The sequence below is a fragment of the Xenopus tropicalis genome, chromosome 5, assembly GCF_000004195.4.
Source record: "Xenopus tropicalis strain Nigerian chromosome 5, UCB_Xtro_10.0, whole genome shotgun sequence".
NCBI lineage: Eukaryota > Metazoa > Chordata > Amphibia > Anura > Pipidae > Xenopus > Xenopus tropicalis.
The window spans coordinates 131802639-131816911 of NC_030681.2; positions in this window are offsets into that span (position 1 = coordinate 131802639).

The window sequence follows — 14273 nt, forward strand, 5'->3', positions numbered from 1 at the left end:
ATAACTTTATTTATAAAGCGCCACAAAGGTACACAGCGCTGTACAAGGGCAAGTGTTATAATAAATATGTAGGTTCGATGTCTAGTATATATAAATATATATAGGTGGGCATCACTGTTCTTTTGATTTCACTATACACTAGGGAGCAAATTCATCTAAATGTGAAATCAAAGCTCACCCACTCTCTATTCATTCCTATGGGATCGTTGCATGTGGCTGTGGCTATGAAACCACTGATAGCGCTATCTGTAATTATATAGAAACTCAATTATTTCTCCTTTTCAGTCTGTGTATCCATAGTGAGAACGGATTCATTATCTAATTGAATGAGTCAGCGTTTTCACCACTGAGTATGACAGGAAAAGGTTGGGCATTACGTAGCATTACAAGACACTGAAACAACGGTCCAATAAGAATGTGACTAGGGAAAAATAAGGGCACAGGAAGTTGACCAATGCATCCAATCTGCCATGTTTGTTTTTCATCCCATGCTATTAGATGCTATTTAAAGTTACATTCAAAGCAGAGTAAAGAGAACATATTCAGATACTTATCAAAGTGAATGCAATAGTAATCGGGTGATCCAGGCCATATTATATACACATCTCTGTCATACCTCTGAGTGACATCTGGAACTTGTCTTTGCAGCCATTTTGAAAATGAAGTCCCACTCATGTTAATAGGCTGTGTTGAGCACAAAAGACAATGGTTCCCTGGCTCCTGATAAACATCAAATATGCAATTACTAACAATTTGGCCAAGAAAAGAGAATATCCAGCAGCATCTGCACTACAACTAGGGTCAGATTTACCAACAATTGGATTTTTGTGGTTTTAGAGTTTTTTAAAATCATGAATAAACTCATTTCCACTACAATAAAACCATGAATGTCTAGTCATTTATTAAAAGATTGGAATTAAAAAAACACAAATGAACAGAGACACTAAAAATACCCACAATTTTTTTGCATTGAAACACAAATGAAAGTCTAAAAAAAGAAACGGAAACCTCTAAAACCCCAAAGCTTTCGCATTTGCCTCACTTTTGTTGCATAATAAATGACAAAAAAATTGCATTTTTGAGCAAAAAAAAGCAAATTGTGAAAAAAATCAAATGTGAACGTTAGTAAATCCCCTCACTAATGAAACCAGGGTCTCCTAGGAATACTGTTCATATATTTTTTTAGTTGAATTTTCAAGATTTATTAAGTGTAATAAAAAACCTTTGAAAAAAAGTTTTAAAAAGAATAAAAAAAAACTCTACCTACAAGTCAGTGTTTTCAAATTACAAGCTACTTTTCAATTCAGCTTTTTGAGATGAATTCAAAGTTTTGTATTTCCCCCTACCTCTTTCCCAGCAGAGGCTTAGTTAGTCTGATTACCCACTCTCTAAACCAGGGGTCCTCATACTTTTTAAGCAGGGTGCCAGTTCATGGTCCCTCAGACTGTTGGGGGATTAGACAAAAGTCCTCCCCCTGTGTCCTCATACTATGGCTTCCTCTTACTCCCAGCTGCTTACTCTGGCTCCCCCTGCATCCTCCCGCTCCCTGCTGCTTCCTCCCGCTCCTCCCTGCATCCTCTGGGTCTCCGCTTCTTCCTCAAGCTCCCCCCTGTGTTCTCTGGCTCCCCCTGCTTCCTGACTCTCCCCCGTGTCCTCCAGCTCCCCCTGCATCCTCCTACTCCCCCCTACATCCTCCAGCTCCCTGCTGCTTCCTCTGGCTCCCCCCTCCATCTACCCCCTGTGTCCTCCCGCTTCCCACTGCATCCTTGCGTCAGATCATAAAAAATGTTATCCGGCCCACGGGCTGTAGTATGAGGATGCCTGCTATAAACTGTTACAATTTAATAGTTTAATTTCTAGCATTTTTCGGTTTCAAACAAGTATTTCCCTTACAAGAAAAATTGAATACAGTAAAGAAAGTAATTGTCCAAAATCCCTGCATAGGATTTCCTTGAGGACTAAACGAATGGTATTAGTAAGGTATAAGGTATTAGTATGGCACTGCTGGGCTGCGAACTGACGCCCACTGAAATGAATATGTGCGACTGCTCATAGTAGCCAAGCCCTATAAAACAAATTTACACACCCATCTACTCTGATAAATTTGTCAATTTGTAAACATTTTCTTAACTCTCAATTAAATCTCCCTGAAGGTCAGAAAGTTTCAAGAAGATTCAGACTATTCTCTGAAGGTGAACTTCCCCTTGAAAGCCATTTGTTCAGAGTAACCCTTTGTTGCCCTGCAGTAGCACAGAGCACACAATATTACACACAATATTAGAGTGTTAGACACCTGTGTGTGTGTGAGAGAAATCATACATGTTGGGTGTGAGTGTGTGTGTGTTGTGTGAACATGGCGGATTCTGTGTGTTCTTAGAATGTGTCCCAGAACTTGTCTCCGGTGAGCCAAACTGTTTAACAATGGAATCATGTGCTGGATAAGGAAAGTCTTTGTGAAGTACCATTGTAGTCATTTTCGATGTATATACAGTATAATATATACATATATCAGCCCTTATGTACCGTATATACTCGAGTATAAGCCGATCCGAATATAAGCCGAGGTACCTAATTTTACCTAAGAAAACTGGAAAAACTTATTGACTCGAGTATAAGCCTAGGGTGGGAAATGCAGCCGCTACTGCTAAGTTTCAATAATCAAATAAATAACAGATAAATAAATAGATAACTTTAGGGAAAGAAAAATGCTACAGCAGCAGACAAAAGCAAGTTTGGGAACGCTAAGGAAGCTGCCATACTAATTATCAAGTACTTGGACCCCAGTGTACAAGTTCCACCACAGTACTACTTCTTACATTTTGAAAATCAGTCTTGTGATTGCAGTACAGCAGCCCTGCCCTGCTTTATGGCTGAGATTCTAGTCATTAGGGCAGAATCTGTTATTATTTTTTTGTATTCATCATACTGTATTTGTGTGGGGTTTCACACAGGAAGAAACAGGCAAATCACAGTTGATGTAAAAGCAAAAGGCAGGTGTTTATGTAGTGTAGGCAGTGGGAAAAGGACTTGCTTGGTGCCTAAATCTTCCTTACATACAGTATAAAGGGGAAGTCCTGTTGGCAGCCATTCTGCTGAAGTGTCAAGAAGATGTAACGCACACCCAACCCCCCCTCCCCCCCGTGAACGCACGCACTCACCTCCGTCCACGGGGGGTGGGGTATGCGTGCGAGTGTGTTACATCAGATAAAAAGTCGGCAGGACGGACACAAGTGGAGGGAGGTAGGGGGGAGGTATACTCGAGTGAACGGACGCATGTCCACTCACCTCTATCCACGGTGGGGGGGTGGGTGCGAGCGTGTTACATCTTAAGATCAAGAGTCAGCAGGACGGACACAAGTGGAGGGAGGTAGGGGGGAGGTATACTCGAGTATAAGCCGAGGGTTACTTTTTGAGCACATTTTTAGTGCTGAAAAACGCGGCTTATACTCGAGTATATACGCTATATAATCTAAATATATAGTCTATCTATACATATATATATATATATATATATATATATATATATATATATATATCATCTATCAGCCCTTTGTTTCAGCAAACATATTTTATGTCAGGGTGCACAGTTACAATAAATATACAAAACAATATTTTAAACCTGCACTCTTTCAATGTGACTATGTTTATAAACAAATTGTATAAAAGTCCATTGTTTCAGTTCTCATTAGGACCTTTCTCAAGGATATAGATACAGTTATGGGGCCTGTTATCCAGAATGGTTTATCCATTATTTAAATCACCATACTAAGTCTACTAAGAAAACATGAAATAAACCCAATTGGATTGTTTTGCCCCCAATAACGATTAATTGTACCTTAGTTGGGATCAAGTACAAAGTTGCAAAGCCAATGAGTAAATGCTGTACAAGGCACAAAACACATTAGGCTGCTCTCCTTTTTGTCCTAATAAATGATTTTTTTGAATTTTACTCTACACTACTATGACAATTATTGATGGTCTTTTTTTGTATTTGAACTATTTAAATTAAGTACGATTTCTTGCTTTATTATTACAGAGAAAAAGGAAATCATTTTGTTTTTTCATTTGAAACTGTATTCCATTTAACATTATTTTAATAGCCTTTACAGGATTGTTTCAATAAAAAAAAATGTTGTTGAAAAAAATAGTGTTTCAAAGTTTCTTTGTAAGTGTATTTTTCATTTGTACAAAAACTGTAAACCTGTAATTTTTCATTTCAAAAGTTCTCTGCCTTTATTAATATGAACATTATTATTATTATTATTATTATTTATATAGCACCATCATTTTACGCAGTGCTTTACAGAATAGAGGGGTACAAAAGACATAATAGTTAACATGTACATATAAACAATTCGCAAAAATGGTTTGCAGTTACATTGGATGAGGATTGGAGACACTAGGGGGAGGGCCCTGCTCGCAAGAGCTTACATTCTAAAAGGGAGGGCTGAGGCATAAGGGTTCAGTCCGTTCCTTGTACTAAAAAGAATAATTTGCATTTTTTCCTGGGAGAGTGAAGTGAAAAAAAGTTGAATCAAGCAGATAATTAATATGTAAAGATAATTCAGATTTGGGGATATGTAAGTCCTGTATACTATTAATTGTGTTCTCTTTTACTAATATCACAAATGTAAAATGTAAGATGAAGAGACAACTTGGCCAGTCAGTGGTATGTTTTTATTTCTCAGCTGTTAAACTCGCATGGCATCTCTCATTTGTTCAGCTGATCACTTCTTGATCAAAGCACGGATAATAGAGAAGGGGAAAAACCATGATGATGTTGGAGAGTGGAGGCTTTCATTTTAAATGACCCTACCAAAGCCTGATTATTGGAAGAGTTATACCCCGACTGGCAAATGGTGGAGGGGCTTCTGTAAGATGCCATATACCAGGGGCCCCCAACCTTTCTTACTCATGAGCCAGAGTCAAATGTAAAAAGACTTGGAGAGCAACACAAGCACCATAAAAGTTCATGGAGGTGCCAAATAAGGGCTAAGATTGGCTATTAGGCAGCCTCTATGCACACTATCAGCTTACAGGGGGCTTTATTTGGTAGGAAATCTTGTTTTTATTCAACCAAAACTTGCCCCCAAGTCAGGAATTCAAAAATAACTACCTGGTTTGGGGGCACTGAGAGCAACATCCAAGGGGTTGGTGAGCAACATGTTACTCCCGAGCCACTGGTTGGGGATCACTGCACTAGACAGTCACTGTTTATTGGGCTGGTGGGGGTGGGGGCTTTTGGGCCTCTGTGTACTTGAAATGCCAGGGCCTATTTTCAATCCCAGTCCAGACCTGGAAGAGTGACCATGTGTCCACCCTACTTCCCATAGTCCTCACTAATGGTGAATACGTCACTATAATAATGAATATGTCACATATTTTTAGTATAAAATGCAGCAGGAAAGCTGCATTTAATTTATTGCTGCATAATAATTTGTTAGTAAAAGGGATATCTTGCTGTGGTGGCAGTTTAAGATTATACTAGAGATGCATAAACCATGTATATTCTGTTGATAGGTATGAATAAGGGATGCAGAAACAAGATACACAAATAATTTTATGAGATTTCCTGGAATAAAGAAATTGTCCAGTTTCAGTCATGTGTCCACAAATAAATACACCCACTTGTAATCTTGGTGAAACAGCAGCCAGATACTCAAACAGACTAGCAATATTGCCAGAAGCAAGGAATTATCTAGATATAGTCACACACACTGTTTGTCTCAGTAGAGTAGCAACTAGGGACACATTTACCGTAGTCTGTTAATAAAATCTCAAAGCCAGATGATCCAAGTTTCACAAAGACACACACTAGTAGTCTCAGTAAAGAAGGTAGGGCCACATACGGGCCGACAACAAAGCCAAGTAAAGAAAAAAGATTCCAACTGGACGAAGTTTAAAGGGTATATTCACCCTATACGTATATAGGGTCCAGGTGCTCAAGCCTCAAAGCCTTCAGCCCACAGTATACTCCAAAATAATATACCTCAAAATGAGAAAAACAAGGCTCGCACTAAAGAAAACTGGACCAATTAACCAAAAAGTCGTGCAGTTAAAACATGGTTTTATTTAAAGAAAAAAACATCAACAATCTCAAACATAAACAGCCTGACGTGTTTCATGCCTAAAATGGGCACTTAATCATAGGCACAAAGGCAAGTAGCCTACAAGTTTTATAATTTCCAGTTTCCAGTGTTAGTGCCCAGCAGTGATCAGTGACAGACTTAGGTTGGAAAAAGACACATGTCCATCAAGTTTAACTTTTTATGTCTGTATGAAACTTGCCTAACTACTAGTTGATCCAGAGGAAGGCAAAAAACCCCATCTGAAGCCTCTCTAATTTGCCGCAGAAGGGAAAAAATTTCTTCCTGACTCCAAGATCGCAATCGGACCCATCCCTGAATCAACTTGTACTAAGAGCTATCTCCCATAACCCTGTATTCCCTCACTTGTACTGAGAGCTATCTCCCCTACCCCTGTATTCCCTCACTTGTACTGAGAGCTATCTCCCCTACCCCTGTATTCCCTCACTTGTACTGAGAGCTATCTCCCCTACCCCTGTATTCCCTCACTTGTACTGAGAGCTATCTCCCCTACCCCTGTATTCCCTCACTTGTACTGAGAGCTATCTCCCCTACCCCTGTATTCCTTCACTTGTACTGAGAGCTATCTCCCCTACCCCTGTATTCCCTCACTTGTACTGAGAGCTATCTCCCGTACCCCTGTATTCGCTCACTTGTACTGAGAGCTATCCCCCTACCCCTGTATTCCCTCACTTGTACTGAGAGCTATCCCCCCTACCCCTGTATTCCCTCACTTGTACTGAGAGCTATCTCCCCTACCCCTGTATTCCCTCACTTGTACTGAGAGCTATCTCCCATACCCCTGTATTCCCTCACTTGTACTGAGAGCTATCTCCCATAACCCTGTATTCCCTCACTTGTACTGAGAGCTATCTCCCATACCCCTGTATTCCCTCACTTGTACTGAGAGCTATCTCCCATACCCCTGTATTCCCTCACTTGTACTGAGAGCTATCTCCCATAACCCTGTATTCCCTCACTTGTACTGAGAGCTATCTCCCCTACCCCTGTATTCCCTCACTTGTACTGAGAGCTATCTCCCATAACCCTGTATTCCCTCACTTGTACTGAGAGCTATCTCCCCTACCCCTGTATTCCCTCACTTGTACTGAGAGCTATCTCCCATACCCCTGTATTCCCTCACTTGTACTGAGAGCTATCTCCCATACCCCTGTATTGCCTCACTTGTACTGAGAGCTATCTCCCCTACCCCTGTATTCCCTCACTTGTACTGAGAGCTATCTCCCCTACCCCTGTATTCCCTCACTTGTACTGAGAGCTATCTCCCCTACCCCTGTATTCCCTCACTTGTACTGAGAGCTATCTCCCATACCCCTGTATTCCCTCACTTGTACTGAGAGCTATCTCCCCTACCCCTGTATTCCCTCACTTGTACTGAGAGCTATCTCCCATACCCCTGTATTCCCTCACTTGTACTGAGAGCTATCTCCCCTACCCCTGTATTCCCTCACTTGTACTGAGAGCTATCTCCCATACCCCTGTATTCCCTCACTTGTACTGAGAGCTATCTCCCATACCCCTGTATTCCCTCACTTGTACTGAGAGCTATCTCCCATACCCCTGTATTCCCTCACTTGTACTGAGAGCTATCCCCCCTACCCCTGTATTCCCTCACTTGTACTGAGAGCTATCCTCCCTACCCCTGTATTCCCTCACTTGTACTGAGAGCTATCTCCCCTACCCCTGTATTCCCTCACTTGTACTGAGAGCTATCCCCCCTACCCCTGTATTCCCTCACTTGTACTGAGAGCTATCTCCCCTACCCCTGTATTCCCTCACTTGTACTGAGAGCTATCTCCCCTACCCCTGTATTCCCTCACTTGTACTGAGAGCTATCTCCCATACCCCTGTATTCCCTCACTTGTACTGAGAGCTATCTCCCATACCCCTGTATTGCCTCACTTGTACTGAGAGCTATCTCCCCTACCCCTGTATTCCCTCACTTGTACTGAGAGCTATCTCCCCTACCCCTGTATTCCCTCACTTGTACTGAGAGCTATCCCCCCTACCCCTGTATTCCCTCACTTGTACTGAGAGCTATCTCCCCTACCCCTGTATTCCCTCACTTGTACTGAGAGCTATCCCCCCCTACCCCTGTATTCCCTCACTTGTACTGAGAGCTATCTCCCATAACCCTGTATTCCCTCACTTGTACTGAGAGCTATCTCCCCTACCCCTGTATTCCCTCACTTGTACTGAGAGCTATCTCCCCTACCCCTGTATTCCCTCACTTGTACTGAGAGCTATCTCCCCTACCCCTGTATTCCCTCACTTGTACTGAGAGCTATCTCCCCTACCCCTGTATTCCCTCACTTGTACTGAGAGCTATCTCCCCTACCCCTGTATTCCCTCACTTGTACTGAGAGCTATCTCCCCTACCCCTGTATTCCCTCACTTGTACTGAGAGCTATCTCCCATACCCCTGTATTCCCTCACTTGTACTGAGAGCTATCTCCCATAACCCTGTATTCCCTCACTTGTACTGAGAGCTATCTCCCCTACCCCTGTATTCCCTCACTTGTACTGAGAGCTATCTCCCCTACCCCTGTATTCCCTCACTTGTACTGAGAGCTATCTCCCCTACCCCTGTATTCCCTCACTTGTACTGAGAGCTATCTCCCCTACCCCTGTATTCCCTCACTTGTACTGAGAGCTATCTCCCATAACCCTGTATTCCCTCACTTGTACTGAGAGCTATCTCCCATAACCCTGTATTCCCTCACTTGTACTGAGAGCTATCTCCCATAACCCTGTATTCCCTCACTTGTACTAAGAGCTATCTCCCCTACCCCTGTATTCCCTCACTTGTACTGAGAGCTATCTCCCCTACCCCTGTATTCCCTCACTTGTACTGAGAGCTATCTCCCATACCCCTGTATTCCCTCACTTGTACTGAGAGCTATCTCCCCTACCCCTGTATTCCCTCACTTGTACTGAGAGCTATCTCCCCTACCCCTGTATTCCCTCACTTGTACTGAGAGCTATCTCCCCTACCCCTGTATTCCCTCACTTGTACTGAGAGCTATCTCCCATAACCCTGTATTCCCTCACTTGTACTGAGAGCTATCTCCCATACCCCTGTATTCCCTCACTTGTACTGAGAGCTATCTCCCATAACCCTGTATTCCCTCACTTGTACTAAGAGCTATCTCCCATAACCCTGTATTCCCTCACTTGCTAAAAAGCCATCCAGCCCCTTTTTGAAGCTATCTAATGTATCAGCCAGTGCAACCCCAATTTCAATGCCATAAGCAAATACTAATTTTTTTTTTTTTTTTTTTGCAGAACATTAAATGGTGTCTAAGGAACCCACCACGTAATGCTGCTCAGCCACTCACTTCTACAGTATATATTAACTTTTATTTACAGCTAGCAGTTAAAGCAAGTTCATTTTACACATTATATGAGTTAAGAGTATTTACCAAGCATTAGCAGATGTAGGGTTTGCTATAATAGACTGACATCCCGAACATACTGTACACACAGCAACTGCTATATCAGTGTAGCAATCACATTCTGCCACTGTTTGCTCACTCACAATAGAGAGCTGGTCAATGTTTTATGGGGATATTAATCACTGACTGACCAGGCAAAGAACCGTGTTTCTAATGCCATGGAAGTAGCAATGGTAATGTGCCTGAATTTATATTACGTAGGGAATTTACATTTAAATTTGGCTGGAAAAACAATGATATAACACAGCTAAGAATGATGCTAGTAAATGCAAACACATTTTTGCTCATTTGTTTCCAGTAGTAATTAAGCTAATGCCTGTAATGACTTCTCTTGTATAATTAAAATCTCTAGATCCATAATTACATAAATAACACAGCCATAAAAGATGGTGTATCCCCTCGATGCTTCACAAACACTCGGCTTGCTAAAATGAGTTGCATTTCACTGCTGTATTCCGCTGCTGAGTAAATAGGGAGGCATAGAAAGGAAACCGGGGAACCTACTAATCAGTAACATACCTAATACTGACCTAGAGGGGGGCAAGGGCATTAGGATTTATTCTGAAAGGCTGTTGGTAGTGATGAGCAAATTTTTTCTCCAGGCATGGATTCGCAGCGAATTTCCGCATTTCGCCATTGGCGGATTGTTTCGGGAAACCTGCGGAAAAATTTGCACGGAAAAATTTGTCACATGGAATTTTTTTGTCGCAGGTCAAATTGGGCGTGGTCGCGTAAAAAAACGTGGGTGACAAAAAAAATTGTGCGACAAATTCATTTCGCAAATTTTTCACCGTTTCACCAGATTCGCTCATCACTAGCTGTTGGGTGTCTGGAAAATCTTTCATTAAATATAGTTGCGAGGATAACTTAGTTACTACTAAAGCACATTAGTTATTCTCATTCCCAAAAATACTCACATTTCCTAAAGCCACTACATCACTAGTAGAAATGGTTGGACATTAGTTAGTATATACTCAGGGATAGCAAGATTGCTAACATTGCTTCACTAATACCATCTTTGCTGAGTACAAAGATATGTGGCATGAAACGCAGCCTACTGGATCCAAAAAATGAAGAAAATGACTAAGCAGGAAACAGGAAAATGAGGTTTAGAGCCAGAACCAGAACTAGAGATAGCACAGAAGAGGCTTGTTTCTAGAGCGCAATTGTGGGGGGCACTGGGCGTGTACCTCTGTCTGCCTACTCCTAGTTCAGGCCCTGGGTGAGGGAAATGGTCATCCTGGAAGATCTTTGCACCATAGATTTTTAATAATCCCCCCAGCTCAGCACTCAACTACCCTAGCAAGTGAGCAAGTGTTGCAGGAGTGGGGGGCTCATTGAGAGCTCCTTTACTTGGGCATCTCTTTGACATGCCACCTCTGTTTAAAACTCTCCCATTTTCTCATTGCTATAGGCTGCCCTTCAAGCTGTAAGTCCTCAACCAGTTTCCTAATATATATATATATATTTCTCCAGGCATGGATTCGCAGCTAATTTCCGTATTTCGTGAAACTGTTGTGAAATTCGCCATGGGAAAATTTGGCGCGCGTCAAAAAAAGTCACGATTGTGTCAAATTGGGTGCAGTCACAGTCGGGTGCGTTCGTGTCAAAAAGACGTGGGCAACAAAAAAGTTGCACAACAACTGTGTTTCGTAGATTTTTCACCGTTACGCAAATTTTCTTGTTCGCGAATTTTATGGACAGATTCGCTCATCCCTAGTAGCAGCAATAGACAGTTGCTAGCCATGTATGAACAACTGTGTTTAGAGTTGCAGGCCAAGAAAGGCATACTCATCACTGGGGCTCCTCATAGTAACCCAAGGGCCCCCAAACTGTTTACCTGTGAGCCTCATTCAAAAGTTAAAAAATGTTGGGGAGCAACACAAGCTTGAAAAATATACTGTACCTGGGGGTGCCAAATAAGGACTGTGTTAGCAATTTGGTAGCCCCTATGTGGACTGGCAGCCTACAGGAGGCTCTATTTGGCATTCCCCTGGTTTTAATGCAACCAACCACTGGGAACAACCAAGGGGTTGGTGAGCAACATGTTTTTCTCAAACCACTGGTTGGGGACCACCATAGTTACTCAACAATGCTAATAGTATCATTCATCTAGTCTACTGTCATGGCCTAGTGAGTGGATTTCAGCATCTAGAACCTCAGCCATAAAGCAGGACATGACTGCTTCTTCACGAGAAGAAGAATATATAGTCAAGTGATTATACAACCAAAAAAGATATTCAAATATATATAGTATATACTGTTTGTGAGTGTATAGATAGGTCTGTATAAGTAGGTGTGTATATATGTGCACTGGGGGGTGTTTGGAATGGTTGAACTTCATGGACTTTGGTCTTTTTTCAACCCAATTTAACTATTTAACTAAAATGTAAGTAAATTACTTTTACCAAACTAAAAAATTAAACATTGTCTTCTGACTTAAGCTTCCTCCAGAGGCTTAATAAACCCGCGTTCAGTAGCAGAAGCTGGGCCTTTAAATGACACCCACACAAGGAAATACACATAATCTCCTTCACTTTTCTCACCATGATTACTCCCTGAATCTTTAGCATGCAGGAGCTGAAACATAAATTACACGCACTATTTTTGGCTTAATGATCTTGTGACTTGCTTTAATCTACAGGCACACGAGCATATTTTAAATAACAGAGCGATAGAAAGAGAGGAAAGGAGGTTTAAATGATGGATCTGGACTGGAATACCTAACTTTTAATTGAAAAATAATTATATCCACTTAATCACTTCAAATGAGGGTTGTAATTCGTGCTCGGAACATAATAGAGGAATACAGGGAGAGCAGCTTCAGCAATAATGAGAAGCCAGCACTGCATCATTTGCTAATAGCAGAACCACTGCTTTAGCCTATTGTCTTCCAGATTAATTCCAAGGAGGCCTATTAGTGGGGGAAATTGGTTTTCCCATTAAGATCTTGTGCTGGTGAATGAGTGACGGATGAGAGTCGCTCTCCCGATAATACCATCACTTTGTCAATTTGTTTCCAATTGTTTTATTGGGTAATTGCTCCCGCCGGAAGCTTCCGGTCAATTTAATCCTAAATGCGATCCTTTTGCTGAACTTAATAAGCTCAATAATATCACCTGAGGATTTGTTTCAATGTGCATCACAGCCCCGAATCCCCTAAAGTGTTAGTGTCTCACACACACACACACAATACTTTTGTCTAGACTTGCAAAAAAATTTTACTCACAATTTTACTTTAGTCTTATCTAAAATGTTAAGCTGCGCATACACTGTAAGATACACTCATTGGGCGAGGTTGGCATTTTTACCTGATTTGGCCACAAGTGGGCCAACCCATAATCACACATTTCCAGAGATGATACATTCAGCCATCATCCAATCAGGTTATAATTGAGATCTGTTGGGTGAGGATCACATCAACACGCCAATGCATTTCTTATCTAGTTCTATAACCTACCAATGATATCTAGGCAATCCCCAAACCCCTGGGATTTATGGGTCTACCCACATTAGTTTAGTTTAGGCTGACATTATTTTCTCTAGGTGCAGGTCCAGGTCGTGGGCCAGACTTCCCTCAGGGCCCTGCCCGATGCTGATACCACTGTCCATGTCTTGTCTGACCCTGCCCTTCCCAATTTGATTGCACCAGATTGGGCTGTGGGTGACATGGGTTGGGAAGTGGTGAATTAGGTTTGGGGGCAGGTTTAGAGTTTCCTGAGCCATTTACCCCTTAGCTTGGTGAGTGATGCACTTGCACAGGACAGAAGACTGTGGGGCTTATTTATAAAGCTGTGCAAAAATAAACAGCATGGAAATATAACACACATACTGTAGCCCCATCTGAATACCAGGCCACATAAAATCAACCATATATTTAGGGCTGTAAAATCAATTTTGGTGAATGTGTAATGAAATGTAATGATGAGTGAATCTGTCCCATTTCGCTATGTCAAAAAAATTAGCAAAATGCATTGAAGTCAATAGGCAACTTTTTATTTTTTTTGACAAATTTTTACATGCTGACTTTTTTTACATGCAGCTTTTTTCTTACTCCAAATGCATAAAAGTCAATGGCATTTTTTGCAGCAACTTTTTGTCTCTGCGACTTTTTTGCCTTGGTGACTTTTTTGTATCAGCGTCTTTTTTGTCTAGCCGACTCTTTGCTGCAGTTTCGCAAAAAAAAATTGCAGATGGTGAAATGTGAAACGTCTCAGTGAATCCATGCCTGGTGCTCATCACTAATGAAATGTAAAATGATAGTTTTAAAAGAGCTTTTATCCTGAAGAAAACAGTGTTTCAGAGAAAGAATTCAGCATCGTCACTTCTACAGATACTTTCTCTGCCTGAACCTGCCCCACTGGCTTGTATGGGTCACACCAGGTCTAATAAATACACTGTTTATTTTATGCCACTTTTTCTGGCTTGAAATCTGTTATACAGCTTGATAAATAGTCACGTATTTGTACAGCACATGTAGCGATCACCGACCATTACTCAGAAAGGAGGGCAGCCTGGGATGCCATTGCGGTAAGGTTTGCCAAGTATGGCCTGCACAAGTATTCGGTTTTGCAATAGTCAATGAAAATGGGGGGGGGGATAAAAAGGTTTGGTTCCCCTTTAATCAGTTGACTGCTCTTCCTATCCAAGCACAAAAGTGACTATAGGACTTCTGAATACAAGGGCAAGTGCTAAGCAAATGAAACAAAAC